The sequence below is a fragment of the Manacus candei genome, unplaced genomic scaffold (assembly GCF_025592945.1).
Source record: "Manacus candei isolate 608988 ecotype Guabito, Panama unplaced genomic scaffold, ASM2559294v1 h1tg000028l, whole genome shotgun sequence".
Classification (NCBI taxonomy): Eukaryota; Metazoa; Chordata; class Aves; order Passeriformes; family Pipridae; genus Manacus; species Manacus candei.
The window spans coordinates 847007-860047 of record NW_026138076.1 but is presented as its reverse complement, the minus strand read 5'-3'; the positions used below and the strand labels follow the sequence as shown (position 1 = coordinate 860047).

Here is a 13041-nt window from a genome sequence, read left to right as displayed (position 1 = left end):
ATACGACCTCATTTGCAGTAAAAAGTGGTTTTCTGTAATGACACAGGTTATTATTCAGAAGATAAAGTGAAAGGAGGTTAGGACTCAGTCATAATTGTGTGTTTGGTGTTGTTTGTACTGTACACAGAGGATGATGTACCTAAATTACGTATCCCCAAAGGCTCCCTGACAAATACTCTGTGAGAGCCCTCAATAGAAAAAAAACTAACCCAAACCCACTCTCTACTAAACCTGCCATTAAAAGACCAATCCTATAAGCACTATTTTTTTCTTTAAATAGTGAGGTATTTTATCCAGCCATATTTTCTCAGACTTTGGGGTTCTTTACAACAGGCTTTAGATCTGAGAATTTAAGTCAAAAAGTCATTGTATATAAAGACCGATGGGCATAGCTTTAAGGAAAACTATTGCGAATACTCTTTTTTTTTTCTCCTTATCCAGGGTCTATTCATCTCATGTAAATGTTTCAGAAGCAGTTTTACTCTGCCTTAAGGCATTTCAATTAATGCTCAGATACATGCTGGTAAAAGCTTTACCTTATGGTTTTTTACTCTGAATTCCCTAGTATTCAGCAGCAGGTTTAGGACATCAATAGGTAGCAACGACTAACATGAAAAAGTGAATTAAATCTTTTTCTCCTGAGAGACTTCACATTTTCCACATTGTTTTAGGAATGCTGTGCTCCCTCCTTACTGTCAGAGATAGGTCTTTCTTACAGGGGCTCAACAGGGTTTCCCACAGGCATATTACTGTGCTTACAGCTTGACAGCTATCATGGCAAAAATAAAATCTACATTTTAATGACATTGTGATTATCATTAAAATTGGGGACAAGTCCATTCTTAACTTACTGTGATGCACCAAAGTGTTGAGATGGTATTTGTGATATGCAGTGGTATTTAGAAAGCAATTGGGATACGCTGTGAGTGGAGTTTGCAGCTGACAGCAGTGACCTGACAGATGTAAGATAGTTTAAATAGACTTTTACTTATTGCAATTATTCAGTGATGAAATTGTACAATTAGTTGTAAATCCCTGGGATTACTCCCTTCCTTCTCTAAAAGGGAACAAAAAAAACCTTTTCATGGCCTTTCAGGTTTCTGCTGTTTAACACTTAAAAGATCACTTTAAAATGACATGACATGCATTGATGGCTTTCGTGTGATATGAAAAGTTGGTTTTATCATTGATTCCTTTTAATATGTTAAGAATAATATTTATCCAGTTTACATTTGTGGAACAAAGTCTGTTCTAGTTGATTGGAGAAGAGGCTTTTTCATGTGCAGCACCGTGGAGTTTAAATGATGTGTTTACAGGCAGCAGGAGAATTTTCTCTAATGATTCTGTAATAGTGCAGTATTACTGTAACAATACCTCTGTATATTTCTGAAATAGTGATATTTTCACATAGATTATTCCAATAATACCAGGTTCAGTCTTCACCACAAACCATCCAGTAGATTGACTAACATTTCTGATTGAGGGACAGTGTGAAAAGGCTGATGCTATTTAAAAGTAGATAAAAGAGAAAAACCTGAAGCCCCAGCAAACATAGTTTAGTGATTTTCTGCAGTGGCTTCACAGCCTCTCAATACTCCCCAGTTGTCTTTTATTCTGCTTTCCAGTCTAGTGTGCTACTTTTAGGCTGAGATTGATATTACTGATTTGCATGTGGTTTAATTTATTAGTAGAATAATAACATACACAAATATATGATCTGGAAAGAGAGGAAGAAAAATTCCTCATGAAACCTGTGATGTGTACCTCAGGAAAATATCTAGATTGTATCTCATCCTCATGATTTAGGCACACAGTGAACCAATCGTCCTGAAGTAAATACGTACATTATGAACAAAGAGAGGTTCGTGTAATTTAAGTTCATAATCCCTAATTAATTAGATTCCTAATCCAGATTTCTCTCTGCGCAGGCTTTCAAAGGCATCTACTTCTCTTTGTTGATTATAGAGGAAATTTCCACCCTCATCTCCAAAAACCTGGTGGATTAGGTTGAGCAACAGTGGTGAAGAAAGCCTGGAAACTGGAGTGACTAGGAGCAATAGGATGAAATTTGATTCCAAATAGGGAATGTTACAATTTGCAGAATTGTCTGTATGTATGGACTTAAGATAGAAAGGGGAGACTTTTTGGAAGCAACAGAAAGAAGAAAAATAAAGGGAACATTTCCACACTCAGATTGCACAAGGCTGTTCATAACCATCACTCATACACACTCACTTCAGCTTAGCTACTGCTAAATAATTTCATTGTGATGCCTATTTCCAGTAGAACTTCTACAACTTAATCAGTATTCCTTGACCATTGAAAGTTTAAAGGCAGAAAACTTTCTCAAAAAATGTCTGTACTAGAGGTACTTCAGTTCTGCAAAACAGCAGTGTCTTCAAAACTTAACTTCAAAAGTCTGGTTCCTGCCTGGATTCCTGGTTTGTTTGGAATCCAGTTAGCTAATCAAAAATGTGCAACATTTTCTCTTGACTAAGTTGCAGCAGCTGTATAAATATCAAGCTGTTATTCTGGGTAATCAAACAATGGGAAAGTTGTTTATACTGTGTTATTGTTAATTAATATACATGGAGGAGTACTTTAAATATATATGCAAACATACATTAATCATGTTTTAAAGGCAAATGTGGGAAGAGCAGAGCTTGTGAGGTAGCCATGTAGATGTAGAAACCATTAATGTTTCCGATATCCTGTGGTAGGAAGAAATATATTAAAAATTGATTTTTGGGTTCTGCCTTTTTCTTGGTAACATTTACAATAAAGGATATAGCAGAAAGTAGCCTTTAAATTGATATTTCAAAGCTTTTTATGTTTGGGATATGTTTTTCGGTATTGTTAATGGGTTTGTATAGCAGAGTAAAAAAAGGTCAGCTTCTGAATATGACGGTTTTATTCTTCTATTAAAAAAAAGAGGAGAGTTTAGCATTCATTAATTATTTAAATATCAACCAAAATATTTGACATACTGCTACAGTAAGAGGTATTCTTAAAACAAGGCTCAGAAAAGTGTGCCGTCCTTTAAATAACGTGAATGCAGCGCAGGAGGGTGTACAGCATTAACTCTCTCTCACCTTGCTTGCTGCTGTATCTGCACACTGCGTGCAGTGAGTGAGGAGATGTGTATTTATGGGACTTTCATCGCCATGGTTCAGTCTTCACCCTTTTACACTTTTATAATTGAAGAGCCTCTCTTCATCCAAGAAAAGTGAACTATAACGCGTTTTGTAGCTTCTCCCAGTTAAAAGCCACACTGTGTTGAGCAAGCAGCTCTGTCAGGTTGTTTTCTTTTAAAAAGATGCTTTGGAAAATAGCAGTCCTTCCCAGCTTTCAGGTACGTCTGAAACACGACTCTGAGGTACCGCAGCAGTATGGACTTGCTCTAGACACAGCCTCATTAATCAAATCCTAGCTCTAACACTTTTTTTTTAATATAACTTTTTCAAATAACATGCATTTTTTGAATAATTTCATAAAACTAGTGTTGTCAGGTGCTAAGATTTACAGTGTTTTGTTCTAATTCAGCAGAACTCTTCAGGGATATGGTTCTGTATTTTTTTTTTTGCAAGTATTTTTTAAACCTTCAATACAGTCATAATGTTTTGAAGTGCTAATTGCCAAACCTCCTAAAGTGTATAAAGAATGACATTTCATACAGCATCATTGATCATATTTTTAGGGAGTCTGTTGATGGATTAATAAACCATTGTAACCTTCTGTGCAAAAAAAAATGTTGATAATAAATGGACTGTAATCTAAAAAGCCTACTGCTAAGTGAATTGAAGTTGCAGCAGTAACTGAAAAACTGAATAATTTTAGTATCGCAAAGACAAAACCCCGATGTCGAAGTTTACTTTCCCAGTTAAGTGTTTGCAAAGAGCTGCTCATGGAGGTCAGGAGCACATTGTCCTTTGGCTGTCCCCACTGTTTGGCTTGCCAGTGAGGCACTCAGGGTGGGTGGCACTGGGTCTGGGCAGTCCATCCAACCTGGAAAGAGCCTTTCTACAAGTACTTATTGAAATTGTTCTAACGGATGCCATTCAGTGCACTGTGGCAAACTTTTTAGTGCCTTTTTGATGTTGGCATAGCAGCTGTAATACATGAAAAGTAAAAATTTACATGGTAAGTGAAATAATATATAAAGATTAATCCGTAATTTAACATCAGGTACCAAACATAAAGGTTTCATTTAGCACTGATTTATATTTTTGCAAACTTAAAGTCTTGTTCCTTGAAGTTTGATCACCACAAAAACATATGGATTTATTTTAATTATTTAATCATGATTAAAATAATTATTCATTCTTATTTGCATTTTTATTTAATTCATTTAAGTTAGAGAGCAGGTTAAAGACAGAAGAAGAGAGGATTATGATAGTCTTCTACATGCACACTGGGGTCAAGTCAACTTTCTCATCAAGCTGTAACGTGCTAGGACATTCCTCCCTGGTTTTACCTCCCAGCTTGTGTCTCATCAGCCGTGCAAGTGGTATTTTTACAAGGGGTTTCGAGCCATTGTTCTCACTCAGTATGTGCAGGATCTGGTGGATTGCCTGTGAGATGCCATATCCCATATTAAATGCCTCAAACTTCAAGCCTTCCCATGACAGTTATGCATCTGCCTTATTTTTCACATTTGTTTTTAATGTTTTTAAGAAGTAAAGTTATGCTGTAGAGTGGTATTGCTAACGTAATTCAGTGTCAGCACATGACATAGAATCACACAGAAATAACTATCTGGACCCTTTGTACACTCACATACGTGCGTACACGTGTACATATACATATTCATGTACATATCTGTGTATAGCAATGTTTTGCATTCTGGTCCCACCCTATGGTACCATCATACCACCATACCCACCATATCCATATCAGTCCTGTTGTGCTGTGAGAAAGAGCCAGACCTATCTGATCCCGCTCTCCTACTATGCTGATCTCTGTAGCACTGCTCTCTCTTCTCTTTGGGCTGGCTGGGATGAACACAAGTCAGCAGGATACAACCTGCAGGTGACCCTGTCACGGGTGATGATAGTGACCCTAGGGTGAATGTACAGAGCAACTGCAGATACAGAGCAGCCCTTTTTGAACTGGGACTTCCCTATGAAAGGAAGGACACTGGGAAAACCACGAATTTTTAGACCCTTACTTTTACCGTAATTGATGTTTCCATCTTATTCTTCTGTTCCTCTAAGTTATGACATTGTGTCCAAAACGACATTATGATATTCCCTCAAAATGTCGTGGCATGAATGAGTAATTTCTGCTGAGCGAATCCCCAAAGGGACAATTTGAACTCTCTCTGCTCCTGCTATTGAATCCCATTCAATTAAATGTGGAAATCCACAGTCAGTTAAATGTGGAAGAGGAAAGCTTCATGGGATCTTGCCTGAAAGGCAGCTGTTAGCAGTAGGAAAACATTGAAGTCAGCACTCTTTAGTGGTGTTTCTTTTGTAAGACATGCATTAAAAGAGCTGAAATCTCTTGAGATGCTTCTGATAAGCACTGATATTAAATGCCATCGTCCTATCATGCTTCTTTAAAGGTAAGCATTATTAATAGAGCACTGTGTTTTTTCATTGTGCTTCAGCTGTCTTCTTTGGTTTCTTTTGCTGACTGCTGTGTTCAATGTACCTATTTTCTGAAATCAGAGTAGCTTTCTTCACTTTAAAAGAAACAACTCTTCTACTTAACATGTTAGATGACTTTGGTTACTTTAGTATCTATGCTTGAATAAAGAATTTGTTGGTGCTGCTGCTGTTATTATCATCATCATCATTGTCATCTTAGTCACCATAATCATCAACCTGAGACCTGATGGTGTCCAGTTTTGCTGCAAGTCCTTTACCCTAGAACTTTTCTGGAAGGCACCTGTATTTTGCTCTTCTGTGGCTGAAGCCTGTACATCTTTTCTAGGCCCTGATTTATCAAGCTGGTGTGATCTCAGCTAGCCTCCACAAAGAACTTTAATATGCACAATATTTGAAACAATCCTCATTTTCAGACCATGAGCATACTAAATAGGACATTTTTTTGTGTTTTCTTTTTCTTTGCTTACTCTAGATCTCTGCGCCATCCGCTGCAGTTCTCTGCACTGCCCTCCAATCACTTCCATGTAAATCTTACAAGGAGCACGTAAAGGCTTGGTTGAGCACCTTTCTCAAGAAATTAAAATGCTATCAATGGAAGTTATTGGTTCATTGTTCAGCATTTCCACATGCAGTCAATAATAGTTCATGTTTTCAAACAAAACTGCAAAATAATAACTGCCATTGTCTCATTTATAGTCGGCTGAAAATCTGTAGTGAATTACACTTCAACTGGAAAATGGAGATTATTGAAAGAACAGTATACTTGGTGGACCATCAGTGCTAGTTGCCAGCTTGTGTTTATCCATGAACGCTTCTAACTTGCATATATTCTGTTCCTATAAACTATTCTGTGAAGTCTCCGTATCAAGTAGATAAATGCTGTTATTATAATTTTGATAAATTTTAATTTATCAAAAACTTTTGCTGCGAGAAACTCTCTTCAGACTTAGATTTTAGTTTTCCAAGGTTAGATTTCAGTTTTCCAAGGGTAGACCAAAGTGAGGACCAGTGTTTCAGTTATTCAACTAAACCATCCATGATAGCAAATTAAACAGTGGTGCTTTACATTGATGGAGCATGCACTTCCTTTTGCCTGAGAGAATGTGTGTTGGGAAAGGTTGCCTTTACATTCAATTAAGGCAGAAATGTTTCATGCTTACAGGTGGGTACTTTCATCCATGTGGAGTATATACCAAGTTATTGAAATGTATGTGAAATACTACTGTGTAGTGAGAATGCAGTTCTGTTCAACCAAAGAAAAGAGTGCATGAAATTTTAGTATAGACGGCTGGCTTTATCTTTAAGGAACATTAAAATGGACATCAAAAAATATAGTAATGTAGCGGGTTTAAAAAAAAAACTAGCAAGGAGAAGCACATGAATTTCTGTGACAACCAATTTCATAGCAAAAACTTTGCAAGAAAAAATTATGTATGTCCAATACTGATAAGACGTTGTGAGTGTACATTTTCAGATGTGGTTCTCTTAGTATTCCACCCATCCACGACAGCACTCCAAGAATAGTAAGCACAGTCACCAGCCTTCTCTCCATGAAAGAGGAATATATATAGGGCATGAAACAAAACTTCAGCATACAGAACTGCCACTGCAAAGTTAAGGACCTGACATTGAAAGGAATTTGTAAAATTCCCTTCCCTGGCTCAGCCCACCACTGACAAGCCCTGTCCTGCTGCGTGCCATTTCCGTTTCCAGTGGGTTATATATTCGCTGTGTCTTCTTTCAATACTGCTAGACCTTAATGCATGAGGTGGTCAGCAGTGAGTAAAAACGTATCTATTTAAGGCAGCCACTAACACCTACTAGTCTTAAATTCATTTGCTGGACACAGTGTATTTAAATTTTAGCAAAGGTGCTTTTTATCACTGAGCTTTGATTTCCCTGCCTGAGATGTTGGCAAAGGGCAGCAGAAATACGAGTCAGGCTCATAGTCGGTGACATGAAAGAGAGAAGAGCTGGGGCTCGGACCTGTTCCTGATGGCAGCATGTCCTGAGCAGCTGCAGTGTGTTTCAGCTGAGCTGTAGCCTGGCGGTATTCAGGGCTCCTTTCAACAGCACCAGTCTGAGAGAAGTAAGCAAAATATTAGCTCTCTGTGCATTGCTGTCTTTGCCCCTGAAATAACAATCCAGCCTTCTTTTTCCACGAGTTATTTCTCAAATTGTGTAAAGAATGGCCCTTAGTAAAAAGCATTTGCATGTATGTAGACAGAGTGATTTTGAGAAGGGCTTTCTTAGGTGTTTATTTTAGACGTAGGCTTACTTATGACATTCTCATGTGACATTCCTGGAGGCTTGATATTTGTGATCTTCACATAGTAATAACGTTCACTGTGGTAGGTAAAACATAGCTATAATAATTATGCCTTACTGATGTTTGATGACAGGATGTTGTTTCTTTTTGTTTCCAAATAAAATCATGAGGAAAGAAAAGAAGAGCGGTACCCTGCTGCCAGGGAGGGAAGGAGTGCCTGGTATAACATGGGCTGGCTGTGGTAAAGAGGCCAGCTCATGGCTGCTGCTGCTGCTTTGCTGAGAATGGATTTGTGTGCTGAATGTGCTGTCAGGAGCCTGCCCAAAAAAACCTAGGAGTTCCCATTTCTGTGTCAGCATCAGGCCCTCTATCTATAAAGCATACAATATGCAGACAGATGTGGGGATCAGTGACAGCATCATTCTTTTTATGGTCTTCATATGCATAGAAAAAGGCAGGTCAGAAAACTAATTACTTTTTATTTAATGGCTTGATGTTGAGGGCTTATAGGATCACAGAAGGAAAAAGTGTTAAAATCCCATGGACTGAAACCATCACTTCTGTATGGTCTGCCCTTTCATACCAACTCCATTCAGAGATGTTACATACAAGTACATATATTCAGAGCCACTGCTCCCTTTGCCTCACACAAATGGCATTTCATTTTATTGAGATGTAGATAAATGTGAAGGGGGAGAGTATTCTGTTTTTTTCAGGCCCGCCCTTAATACTATTAAATAATAGTGTAATTAAAGGCTCCAGCAATTTGCCATCTCTTTTCACATAGAATTACTTCAGATGTCTGGCATACACACTCACCCTGTTGTTCAAAGCCATTACAGTCCATACAGTCAATAATCTGCAAATTAAAAATTCAATAAGTAGACGCATTAAAAATTGCTTGGTTCCAATTTAGTCCATACTCCCGATTCAGTCTGCTTAGTGCTGGAAGGCAGTTTCTGAGAAGCAGGGGATGGTGCCATCGTTTCAGGATGCCTCAGCTTATGCCTAACCACGTCGTAGCTGCAGAACAAGGGCTCACTTCAGGCTGTAGGGAATCTATAGCTATTATATGAATAGAGAACATAATCAATGGGCATACATGGCAATTTCTCTCCTACAACCAGGCTATCCAGGTAGCTTGGCATGCTGGTAGGGTTGGTGCTGATCCATGCATAAATAAAAGGGGAAGTGTATGTCTTACAGAGTTATCAACAGCCCTACCAGGTGTGCCTAAAGCAGACTTCCCTGCTAAGGCTGCTCTAGCCCAGCCTCTGTCCATCTCAATCGGGAAGGGGTGTGGCTGAAAGTCTTCCATTCTGAGAATCACTCAGTGCAGATTATTGAAGGATTCTGATGTTAAGTCTTCACAGATTCTCGTTTGTTTGTTTGTTTGTTTGAATTCAGCCTGTCATTACAGGTTTCAGGGTAGAGAGGTAGAAGGGTTGCAAACCATCATGCTTAATGTTCTTGCTTCCAGTTGTTTTGCTGGTCTTTCAAGATCTAGTTTCTAGTAGGAGATTTTTGTATAAAAACCCAAACCATCAGTCTTGCAAATGTTGCTTTTCAGTGAGTAGTTCCCACTAGGGAGAGGCCACTGTAGTCCAAAATTTATGTGTTCAAGCATCTCTGAGCCTACCCCTGGTGGGAAAAATCTTCTTACCTTTGCAGTGGTCGGGTTGTTAACGTTGAGCACAGTGAAGGTAGTTTTCCTTTCAAACAAAATACATCACTAGGTACTACCTAAAAAGCTTTAGCTACACTCTGGAGACTCCGTGTTGTGTGCAGTCTTTGGGAGAAGTTCAGTAGGCACAGGTTACTTGGCCCATTTTAAAGGACATTTAAAGCTGGCAAAATGATTGCTCCTAAAAAAGCTCTGTTTGTGAATGGCCTTCTGTCTTCACTAGGGTTCCTGTTCTACCCACCAGAAGCGTTATTTTCCACAGCTTTATCTATCTCCACCTTTTCCCCTGATGTGAAAGGAGCTTCTTCACTGCAGCAATTGTCTCCTTTGAATCCCTGTCAGTCTTTGCCTCTTACACAAGAGATGCCATCCGACTGCACAGCACGCTTGGGAAGATGTAAAGCCCCAGATGGTTGTGCCCAGCATAGGCTTCACTTGACAGCAAAGGTAAAAAAAAAACAAACCACTACCAAAGCTACCAGTTGACATCAGTTTTAATCATGAATGATCAATGCAAAAATATTTTAGACCTTTACCCACACATGATATTAAGGGCAGTTTTATCTTGAATTCCAATTCATTAATGCAGTGTTGCACAAGTGCTTTATATGTCTCTTTTATCTCTGGTGAAACATTTACAGGGAGGTGTTTTTTTTTCCTTTCTTCATAGTGGCAAAAGGCAGAAAGACCATGAAACGGGAATTTCCTTCAGGTACCAGGATGTAAGGGCAAGGCAGTCACAAGCCCAGTGACAGAGGAGACTGTTGACCTTGTACTTGAAGGGACCCCCACCAGGTGCAGGAGCAGAGCCCTGTGTGCTTTACCTGTGTGCTCTGTTTCTGTCCCAGCTGTACAGGGTGATGAGCAAGTTTGGGGATGCCTGAAAAATAAATTGCATCAGTCTACTATGCATAATACGCCCTAAAGTGTGAGTACAATTTTTATTCAGTGTTGAGGAAGGGATAGTAGAGGTGATAAATTTTCATTCTGGTAGGTTTGAGCCTGAGCAAACCTGATCTTTTGGAGGCTAAAAGGAGTTGGATCTGATAAGGATGTGCAACACTACAGCATGCTGGTGGTCCTGGGTTCCTCTCCCAAGTGCATTTAGCCAAGCAGAACTTAGCCTGTTTATCCTGATAATTAGAATCTAGTTTTCTATTTAATATTTACTAATAACACCGTGTACTCACAGGGTCTTCCAACCAAGCACTTGACAAACCTTAATGGAATAAGCCTCATAGCACTCTGGGGAGGGAAGCGAATACCATTTTGTTTATCATGCTGAAAGAGTAAGATGATGTAATTGTACCTCCCTGAGTTTATTTATTTCTTGTCTTCCATTATCTGTCTGATAAGAAACACTAACCAGCAAAAAAATCAATTGTTTTAGAAATCCTTCTGGTAGTTTAACTATAAGACTAGTAACCAATTTAGACAGAAGCATAATTAGTGTAAATATTTCGAGTAACTCCCTCTGATGAAAGGTATTGCATTTAGATATTCACATTTGGATATTCAATTGTAGGACATGCAGCTGAATAGTAAAGATGTTTTCTCTACAAAAACTGTGTTGAGATTGAGTGGGGCACCAAGAGCACATAAAGCAATGCTGTAGGGCCAGGTGAGAGGTGCTGCAGCAGATGGGAGCAGCCAAGACAGATCAAGTGTTGGGCGGACGATGCAAAGCGCACCAAAATGTCGTGCCATGATTCTGATTGGGAGAGTAAGGAGAGTGTAATGACAAGGTTGTATGTGCAGAGGCAATGGGGAAATCTCTATCAGGCATTGCCCATGCAACCAACTTTAGGAATAGTTGGAAGAATTGCTGAATAAAAGGCAGGTGACTTGTATGGGTGATGTGTACTGCTCATGTGAGTTGCTTTTCTCCATTATCAGTACATAGTGGGCTTTACAGGCTGGAATTACTTACCGTACCCTCAAAGTCTATCATCTGCCCAAGCAATTGCTGGAATTAACACTGTGCTTTATGCAATTGAAAAAAAAAAAAGCACTTGGTTTATATGAAGCTGGGACAGGATTTTATTAGTCCTAATTTGAAGGTAATGCACTAATGGCAGTATTTGTCAGATGGGTTTTTGCAGTGTGAAAGCTGGTAGGAGCTGTGGGAAAAGAATCCAGGACTGGGGCTTGTTTTCACATTCCAGCCCAGAGTGCCTTCTGATACAGCACAGCAGCTGAAATGTATAAGGGAAACACATTTTACTTCTTCTGGCTCAGAACAGCAGCAGCAATTTGGCAAATGGGCCTGACATTCCAATCCTGCTGCATTTTAAATGACCAGGTGTCCACTCACTTGCCCGCCTTGTTCGTTGTCAAAAAGTGGAGCTTCTTGCTCACTGTGGAGTTCATTCTCTGTGACTGCATGGTGTGTGATACCTCCCCTTCAGTCAACATGATGGCATTTACTTTTCCTCTCTGATAAGACAGTGGAGGAAGACTTCTTCATATTGCATATTTTCTTCCTGTCAGTCTGCCCAACAGATACTGCCAATGTTGGGTCACGAGCTACAGCAGTTTTGGGTTTTGGACACGTCCCTGCAACAAACCTTTGAGGTATCTTCTCATTAGAGCTCCTGAGATTTCTTCATGACCCCTGTGCGTCAAGATGAAAATACCCATAGGTTTGCATTTCAACAGAAATATCTGCTAACTTTTAAAACATATTTTTAAATATCCACATATGAATGAAAGTATTGCAATAAAACATCAGATAGAAAAATTTATTTTCTTCCTCAATTTCTTTCTTTCTTTTTCCTTCTTTCTTTTCTTTCTTTCTCCTTCTTTCTTTTTCTCTTTCTTTCTTCCTTTCTTTCTTTTCTTCTTTCTTTCTTTCTCTCTTTGGACTCTATCTAATTCAGATGAGAAAGCCTAACTAGCGTGCTGGACTATCTGTTAATTATAGGGACTGTCTGTAGACTGCTGCATTAAAGATCTAACTCTGAACTAGAAATGCATATATATATTCATATGATAGAAATACATCAGTACTTCTAAAAATGCCATTACAGAATTGAAACTAAATCACCATGATATTTTCGTTCATTCTTAATAGTATATCTGAAATATTTGTTGAGACTTCTTTAACTCTAGTAGGCATTGGTTCAGACCCTAAACAAGGCAACCTCAAGGATTTCTGCATTTTTTTTGCAGCCCTCTTTATATTATAATAATAATGCTACTAATACTTACAATAATTTTAAGAACAGGAATAGTAACATCTGTTAATCTATGCTTTAAAGTACTTCCCCATGACATTTAAAAATTCTAAGTATAATTTAGTTTGATATTTTTATGCCATCATAAGTAATTTTTATTCATTCTAAACACAATTCTAGTTGTATAAATCAGTTTTGTTTAGTATACTCTGCAGATAAGAAAATGTATTTCCGTGGTTGTAAGGTGTAAAAAAATTAGCAGTTCTTAATAGAAACATAAATGTTATCTAGTCTTTTCAATAC

The 13041-nt window shown here is 38.5% G+C and overlaps 1 protein-coding gene and 1 long non-coding RNA gene across 3 annotated transcripts in view; one reads left to right on the top strand and one right to left on the bottom strand.

The window, feature by feature from the left end:
• PPARGC1A (PPARG coactivator 1 alpha) overlaps positions 1-13041 on the top strand; it is a 367739-nt gene that overhangs the window by 246638 nt on the left and 108060 nt on the right. The window lies entirely within an intron of this gene.
• Positions 10568-13041, bottom strand: part of LOC127472152 (uncharacterized) — a 32435-nt gene continuing 29961 nt past the window's right edge. Inside the window, exon 4 of the long non-coding RNA XR_007904885.1 lies at positions 10568-12176. This is a non-coding gene — a long non-coding RNA (uncharacterized LOC127472152). The remainder of the gene's footprint in view (positions 12177-13041) is intronic.